The sequence below is a fragment of the Lolium rigidum genome, chromosome 6, assembly GCF_022539505.1.
Source record: "Lolium rigidum isolate FL_2022 chromosome 6, APGP_CSIRO_Lrig_0.1, whole genome shotgun sequence".
Lineage (NCBI taxonomy): Eukaryota > Viridiplantae > Streptophyta > Magnoliopsida > Poales > Poaceae > Lolium > Lolium rigidum.
Genome location: NC_061513.1, coordinates 69,594,098 through 69,603,142, shown reverse-complemented (window position 1 = coordinate 69,603,142; position 9,045 = coordinate 69,594,098). Strand labels below are relative to the sequence as shown.

The following is a 9,045-nucleotide window of genomic DNA, read 5'->3' as shown; positions in this document are numbered from 1 at the left end:
GATAACAGAAAAATAAATGATTTTTATTTAACAGGGGATGAATTAGTACAACTATCTTAAATATGGCACATTACGGTTACGTAACAAATATACCACCTCCACCCAAAAGAAAAGTGCCTTAGTTTTGTCAGATATGTTATTTTAGTTGTAGAGGCATCCGGTTACAAATGTCTATTATGTTTGTTTTGGATACCACCGGGATTTAGACGAATCTTGGTGGGATCGAACCACCTTCTATCCGGGACTCTGCATATTATGCAAACAATCCACGGAGATCTCTCCGAACAGAGAAAAGATCCACAATAGCAGCACAACACCAGGAGCAGATGATCATTATATATGTACATAAAATAAAGGAATAAATAGATAGAAGACATTAAAAACTCAAAATAACAAATCTGAAAATGGATTCCACAAATTATACACCACTTAGTTATAAGATATTTAAAAACCTGATGAAGCATTTTTATATTTTGCTGATGACAAGCCTTTACCCTCACATAAGTAGTTCTACACCTTGAGATACTCTGGTACGCAACACCAATCCTTCAGGTTCTATGTGAACTGAAGAGAGCTTCAAATACATAAAAATATTTGTATTCAGCAAAAAAAAACTTAAAAGAAATTCTGGCAAATATTTCTCCACCTAAATTAACTTTCAAAATAACCAAACAGAAAATGCTTGCTGAGTATGAAATAGCACATAATATAAATTGCATGGTACGGAATAGCGAATATGAATTGAGTTAGTAGTACATCTGAAAAAGTTTCAGTAAGCATAGAGCCAATTCTGCAAAGGGCCATACAACCCTGTAGTCGACAAATAATCGCAGCCCAAAGATTCTTGGAAGGAGACTTCTCAAGTTGAAGGAAAACTCGAAGAACAGCTCCAAAACAGGCCAAAGAGGCAGACAGATGTGTAAGATACAGCTGCGGGATTAGCAGGTTACAAAAATTATATTGTGTTAAGCTAGAGTACTACAGAATATACAAGAACCCGCTAGATACAGGGTCAAACATTATACAGAAATTTACACATCCACGAGTAAATAAAACAACCAAAGACAGATGTATCACCAATGAAACAAATCACAAGTGTATTGACTGAAGGAGACTGAAAGTCTTCAATGCCAAGCTGGTATCATTGGACTATACATTGTTCAAAAATTTGTGATGTGCTGGGACTAAATTGGATCTCCATATAGATTTCGTATGTGTCAATTTAAAAAAAAAATCATTACAATATTTGCTCAGGTAGAGTGCTGTGATTTCAATGTATAAATCAACTGACTTCCAGAAACAATGAAATCATGACATCAAGGGACCCCAATAGATAAAGGGTCAAACATTGTACAAAAACTTACAAAACAAAAGGCTTTATCATATACTCCAGGAGTATTACGGGAGAATAAAAGTGAGATGTACTACCGACGAAACAAAACAAGAAATGTATTGACAGATGAAGTGATGAACCAAATACTCTGTACGAGACTGAAAGCCATAAACGGCAAGTTGGTTCCACAATGATTGACAATATATGTATTGTTGAAAATTTTGTGATGTGCTCGGAGTAAACTGGATGTCCACAATGATTAGTTCCAAGTAGAGTGCTGCGATTTCAAATTATAAGTTGACTTTCAGAAACGGTGAATTCAACATGACATCAAACTACATAAAGGATCACGGAAAGTGGATATATAGTTAGTGTATATTTCAGCTGTAAATTAGCGATTGTACCTTTGGTCTTTGATGATTGCTCCATGATCGATTCGCGGCGGTAAATTTGTGCCAGGAAGATTGATCGATTTTGACGGGCAGAAGCAAGAGGACACCAGACACACAGGGGGAGAACCCGGGGCTAAAATAAAATAACCCCCGTGCGATCTCCCCCCGAGACACAAGAATCGTCTTTATTACGGTGGTGGCCTGCCATGCGAGCGCACCCAACATGGCAAAGGCCTCTAGGTGTCACATCCCTTGTTACATGTTCTTACCTTGCAGCCACCCCCGATCTCTTAGATCTGATAATCATCGAAATCGCATCCGAATAATTATTACAAAGAGACGTCGTCGTCGAACGAGGCAGGATCCCACGAACACGCCGGTAAAAACTCCATCCTCGTCGCCACGCCAACTCCAGACCGGCAGAAACAACCCAGATCCGCCGCGAGATATCGGATCTACAAGTCAAACCCGAAAAGACAATTAGGTAAGCAGATCCCCACACGCACGCGACACATCTAGACCTTAACCATGCTAAACAGACGGTATTCACGGCCAAAAATACTCACCAGCATCGGATCTGGCTCGCCGGACGGACGGATCTGGCGATTCCGTTCACGGAAGCAGCCGCCTCGCGTCTCGATTCGAGATCGCCGGAAGCCCACCGCGTCGCCGGAACCTGCGGAAGAGACAACGCACGGGGGTTGCGCATAAATCACGGTCGAGAAGCTCATAATACCGAGATCGGATCGAGTTCGATTCGTAAACTACAAAGGGATTATGGCGCGAACTCTGCTTCCGATCTGGAGCTATAGTTGCGATTGTGTGGTGGAGGAGGCGTGTTCGTCTAGACTAGATCTGGAGGGGAGGTTGCGTGTCGCGGAGGAGAACGCGGCGTGGAATTCTTTGGTCTGGTTGTGCAATTGTGCGGAGGCAATGTATTTATTGTCTAGTAGTACTAGTATCACAAAGTGGACGGCCAGGATGAAGTCGTTGAACTGGACAGCCGAGATACATCCCACCTGTCGGGAAGCCATTGGCGATGACAGATTTGATCGCACCGGCATACTTTTCGTTACTGTACCATATTTTCTCGTGGAAAGTGTCTTTGACACGGACACCAGTGCTCTTCTCATTTTAGATTTTAAAATTTTTTTAAATCTTACATTTCTAAGTTTTAAAAAATTATGATGTTAAATATGTAGATAGATATATACGGGTGGGGTGTACTTTTTTGCATACACTTCTGATGAACATATCTATCTGCATATTTAACGCCATAATTTTTGAAAACATAAAAGTGTGAGATTTTAAAATTTCAGAAAACTAAAAGTGAAGAGAGCACTCGCACCCATGTGCACCAAATTCCTGTCCATTTTCTCGCTACTACCATGCTCGCGGGATTTTTTTATTAAGACCTGATCTATTTCTGGACCGGTGTACAGCTACCTGGTAAGATGACATGTGTCTTGCACGAATCTCAATGCCATTCTTCCCAAGTGCGATTCTTAGCCGATCTCATTGACCGACCTAGTAGTGGCGCCACAACGCAATCAAAGAAGTTGCAGCTCATTTGGAGAGCATGACGGGCGGTTTATATCACAGACGACCCACACCTCACAAGATGCAGCAGCCTTCCCACACTGATACGTCTCCAACGTATCGATAATTTCTTATGTTCCATGCTTGTTTTATGATGATACACACATGTTTTATACATACTTTATGTCATATTTATGCATTTTCCGGCACTAACCTATTAACAAGATACCGAAGAGCCAGTTGTTATTTTCTGCTGTTTTTTGTTTCAGAAATTCTAGTAAGGAAATATTCTCGGAATTGGACGAAATCAACGCCCAGGATCTTATTTTTCGACGAAGCTTCCAGAAGTCCGAAAGGGAAACGAAGTGGGGCGACGAGGCGGCGACACGCCGAGGCCGCACGGCCGGGCCCGGGGCCGCGCCGCCCTGTTGTGTGGGCCTCTCGTGGCGCCCCTGACCTACCCTTCCGCCTACATAAGCCTTCGTCGAGAATAACTCCAGTACCGAGAGCCACGATACGGAAAACCTTCCAGAGATGCCGCCGCCGCCAATCCCATCTCGGGGGATACAGGAGATCGCCTCCGGCACCCTGCCGGAGAAGGGAATCATCTCCCGGAGGACTCTTCACCGCCATGGTCGCCTCCGGAGTGATGTGTGAGTAGTTCACCCCTGGACTATGGGTCCATAGCAGTAGCTAGATGGTTGTCTTCTCCTCATGTGCTATCATTGTTCGATCTTGTGAGCTGCCTAATATGATCAAGATCATCTATTTGTAATGCTACATGTTGCGTTTGTTGGGATCCGATGAATATTGAATGCTATGTTATGTTGATTATCAACCTATCATATATGTGTTGTTTATGATCTTGCATGCTCTCCGTTATTAGTAGAGGCTCTGGCCAAGTCGTTACTTGTAACTCCGAGAGGGAGTATTTATGCTCGATAGTGGGTTCATGCCTCCATTAAATCCGGGACGAGTGACGTAAAGTTCTAAGGTTGTGGATATGCTGTTGCCACTAGGGATAAAACATCAATGCTATGTCTAAGGATGTATTTGTTGATTACATTACGCACCATACTTAATGCAATTGTCTGTTGTTTGTAACTTAATACTGAAAGGGTTCGGATGATAACCTGAAGGTGGACTTTTTAGGCATAGATGCATGCTGGATAGCGGTCTATGTACTTTGTCGTAATGCTCAATTGAATTTCACACTACTCATCATAACATGTATGTGCATTGTCATGCTATCTTTATTTGTCAATTGCCCAACTGTAATTTGTTCACCCAACATGCTATTTATCTTATGGGAGAGACACCACTAGTGAACTGTGGACCCCGGTCCATTTTTTTACATCAAATATAATCTACTGCAATACTCGTTTTTACTGTTTTCTGCAAACATCATCATCCAAACTATACATCTAATCCTTTGTTACAGCAAGCCGGTGAGATTGACAACCTCACTGTTAAGTTGGGGCAAAGTATCTTGGTTGTGTTGTGCAGGTTCCACGTTGGCGCCGGAATCCCTGGTGTTGCGCCGCACTACACTCCGCCGCCATCAACCTTCAACGTGCTTCTTGGCTCCTACTGGTTCGATAACCATGGTTTCTTTCTGAGGGAAAACTTGCCGCTGTACGCACATATCTTCCTCTTGGAGTTCCCAACGGACATGTGCTTTACCGTCACAAGCAGCACTTTTTCTGGCGCCGTTGCCGGGGAGATCAAGACACGCTGCAAGGGGAGTCTCCACTTCCAATCTCTTTACTTTGTTTTTGTCTTGCTTTATTTTTATTTACTGCTTTGTTTGCTTTATTATATCAAAAATACAAAAAAAAAATAGTTACTTGTTTTACTTTACTTAATTCCATGCATCTTTTTGTTTCTTGTTCGCTAGTTAGGCATAATGGAAAATAACCGTGAGCTTTTTAATCTATTTCCTGAGTTAAGACATGGATTGTTTGATGCAAAAATTAAAAAACCTATGGAACCTTATTTGCATGCTAGTAGCAATGTTATTAGTATGAACGCTTTGAACACCATTGTTGCTAATGATATGGAAAATTCTAAGCTTGGGGAAGCTAGTTTTGATGAGCATGATATTTTAAGTCCCCCAGGCATGGAGGAGAAAATTTACTTTGATGATACTTTGCCTCCTATTTATGATGATTATAATGATAGTGGTCTTTTGGTGCCTCCTACTATGGAGAGTAAATTTTATTATGATTATACTATGCCTCCTACACTTGATGAGAATAATAATGATAGTTACTTTGTTGAATTTGCTCCCACTACAATTAATAAATTTGATTATGCTTATGTGGAGAGTAATAGTTTTATGCATGAAGCTCATGATAAGAATGTTTTATGTGATAGTTATATTGTTGAGTTTGTTCATGATGCTACTGAAAATCTTTATGAGAGAGAAAAATATGGTTGTAGAAGTTTTCATGTTACTAGAACGCCTCTCTATATGCTGAAAATCTTGAAGCTGCGCTTGTGTTGCCTTTCTATGCTTGTTGCATTATGCTTCATGAATTTGTTTATTTACAAGATTCTTTTTCATAGGAAGTGGGTTAGGCTTAAATTTGTTTTGAATTTGCTTTTTGATGCTCTCTTTCGCTTCAACTACTATTTCTTGGGAGTGCATCATTAAAATTGTTGAGCCCATCTTAATGGCTATAAAGAAGGCACTTCTTGGGAGATAACTCATGTTTTTATTTTACTACAGCACTATTGTTTTATATTTGAGTCTTGGAAGTTGTTACTACTGTAGCAACCTCTCCTTATCTTTATTTTATTGCATTGTTGTGCCAAGTAAAGTCTTTGATAGTAAGGTTCATACTAGATTTGGATTACTCGCGTGAAACAGATTTCTTGCTGTCACGAATTTGAGCAGTAGTCTCTGTAGGTAACTCAGAAAAATCTGCCAATTTACGTGAGTAATCCTCAGATATGTACGCAACTTTCATTCAATTTGAGCATTTTCATTTGAGCAATTCTGGTGCACCTAAAAAATTCGTCTTTACGGACTGTTCTGTTTTGACAGATTCTGCCTTTCCTGTTTGCTATGTTTGATGGATTTCTTTATTCCATTAACTTTCAGTAGCTTTGTGCAATGTCCAGAAGTGTTAAGAATGATTATTTCACCTCTGAACATGTGAATTTTGATTATGCACTAACCCTCTAATGAGTTGTTTTGAGTTTGGTGTGGAGGGAGTTTTCAAGGATCAAGAGAGGAGGATGATACAATATGATCAAGGAGAGTGAAAACTCTAAGCTTGGGGATGCCCCGGTGGTTCATCCCTGCATATTTCAAGAAGACTCAAGCATCTAAGCTTGGGTATGCCCAACATTATCAGGTTCCTCTAGTGAAACTATATTTTTATTCCATCACATCTTATGCGCTTTACTTGGAGCGTCTGTATGTTTTTGTTTTTGTTTTGTTTGAATAAAGTTGGATCCTAGCATTCATTGTGTGGGAGAGAGACACGCTCCGCTGTTGCATATGGACAAATATGTCCTTAGGCTTTACTCATAATGTTCATGGCAAAGGTTGAATCTGCTTCGTTAATTGTTATATGGTTGGAAACGGGAAATGCTACATGTGGTAATTGGTATAATGTCTTGAATAATTTGATACTTGGCAATTGTTGTGCTCATAAGGATCATGTTTAAGCTCTTGCATCATATACTTTGCACCTATTAGTGAAGAAATACATAGAGCTTGCTAAAATTTGGTTTGCATGATTGGTCTCTCTAAGGTCTAGATATTTTCTAGTAAGGGTTTGAACAACAAGGAAGACAGTGTAGAGTCTTATAATGCTTGCAATATGTTTTTATGTGAGTTTTGTTGTACCGGTTCATACTTGTGTTTGCTTTAAATAACCTTGCTAGCCTAAGTCTTGTATTGAGAGGGATTACTTCTCGTGCATCCAAAATCCTTGAGCCAAAAACTATGCCACTTGTGTCCACCATACCTACCTACTACATGGTATTTCTCTGCCATTCCAAAGTAAATTGCTTGAGTGCTACCTTTAAACAATTCAAAAGTTATTACCTCTTATTTGTGTCAATGTTTTATAGCTCATGAGGAAGTATGTGGTGTTTATCTTTCAATCTTGTTGGGCAACTTTCACCAATGGACTAGTGGCTTCATCCGCTTATCCAATAATTTTGCAAAAAGAGCTGGCAATGGGGTTCCCAGCCCCAATTAATTAGCCTTCATAATTTTACAAATAGACACTCCTCCATGGTATGTTATTGTTTGACGGCACCCGAGGATTCGGTTAGCCATGGCTTGAGAAAGTAAAGGTTGGGAGGAGTGTCATCTAAATAAAACTAAAATAAAAAGGCACTCCTTCATGGTATGAGATTGTTGGCACGCACCTGAGGATTCGGTTGGCCATGGTTTGTGAAAGCAAAAGTTGGAAGGAGTGCCACCCAAAAATAAAAATCTTTCATGGGAGCCGCTCTTTGAAGGTCTGTCTGGCAAGGGGGTTAGAGTGCCCACTACCATTCGTTGACAACAACAAACACCTCTCAAAACTTTACTTTTATGCTCTCTTTATGTTTTCAAAATAAAAGCTCTAGCACAAATATAGCAATCAATGCTTCCCTCTTCGAAGGGCCATTCTTCTACTTTTATGTTGAGTGAGTTCACCTACTTCTCTCCATCTTAGAAGCAAACACTTGTGTTAATTGTGCATTGATTCTTACATACTTGCATATTTGTGTTGGAGATATGCCCAAGAGGCAATAATAAAATGGTTATTATAATATATATCTTTGTGTTTATGATAATGTTTACATACCATGCTATAATTGTATTAACCGAAACATTGTTACATGTGTGTTATGTGAACAACAAAGAGTCCCTAGTGTGCCTCTTAACTAGCTTGTTGATTAATGGATGATTAGTTTCATAATCATGAACATTGGATGTTATTAATAACAAGGTTATATCATTATATGAATGATGTAATGGACACACCCAATTAAGCGTAGCATAAGATCACGTCATTAAGTTATTTGCTATAAGCTTTCGATACATAGTTACCTAGTCCTTATGACCATGAGATCATGTAAATCACTTATACCGGAAAGGTACTTTGATTACATCAAACGCCACTCGCGTAAATGGGTGGTTATAAAGGTGGGATTAAGTATCCGGAAAGTATGAGTTGAGGCATATGGATCAACAGTGGGATTTTTCCATCCCAATGACGGATAGATATACTCTGGGCCCTCTCGGTGGAATGTCGTCTAATGTCTTGCAAGCATATGAATAAGTTCGTAAGAGACCACATACCACGGTACGAGTAAAGAGTACTTGTCAGGAGACGAGGTTGAACAAGGTATAGAGTGATACCGATGATCAAACCTCGGACAAGTAAAATATCGCGTGACAAAGGGAATTGGTATCGTATGTGAATGGTTCATTCGATCACTAAGTCATCGTTGAATATGTGGGAGCCATTATGGATCTCTAGATCCTGCTATTGGTTATTGGTCGGAGAGAAGTCTCAACCATGTCTACATAGTTCGCGAACCGTAGGGTGACACACTTAAGGTTTGATGTCGTTTAAGTAGATTTGGAATATGGAATGGAGTTCAAAGTTTTGTTCGGAGTCTTGGATGGGATCCAGGACATCACGAGGAGTTCCGGAATGGTCCGGAGAATAAGATTCATATATAGGAAGTCATTTTCTAGGTTTGAAAATGATCCGGTATTTTTCCAGGAAGGTTCTAGAAGGTTCTAGAAGAGTCCGAATAAATCGG

At 40.1% G+C, this 9,045-nt stretch overlaps 1 long non-coding RNA gene across 1 annotated transcript; it reads right to left on the bottom strand.

Annotated features, from left to right (window-relative positions):
- Positions 1-686: 686 nt before the first annotated feature.
- On the bottom strand, positions 687-2,640 carry LOC124661363. The gene is made up of 2 exons (XR_006990154.1): positions 2,292-2,640; positions 687-2,180 (listed from the first exon to the last, which is right to left on the bottom strand). It is a non-coding gene; the product is annotated as an uncharacterized LOC124661363 (long non-coding RNA).
- Between the last annotated feature and the right edge of the window lie 6,405 nt (positions 2,641-9,045).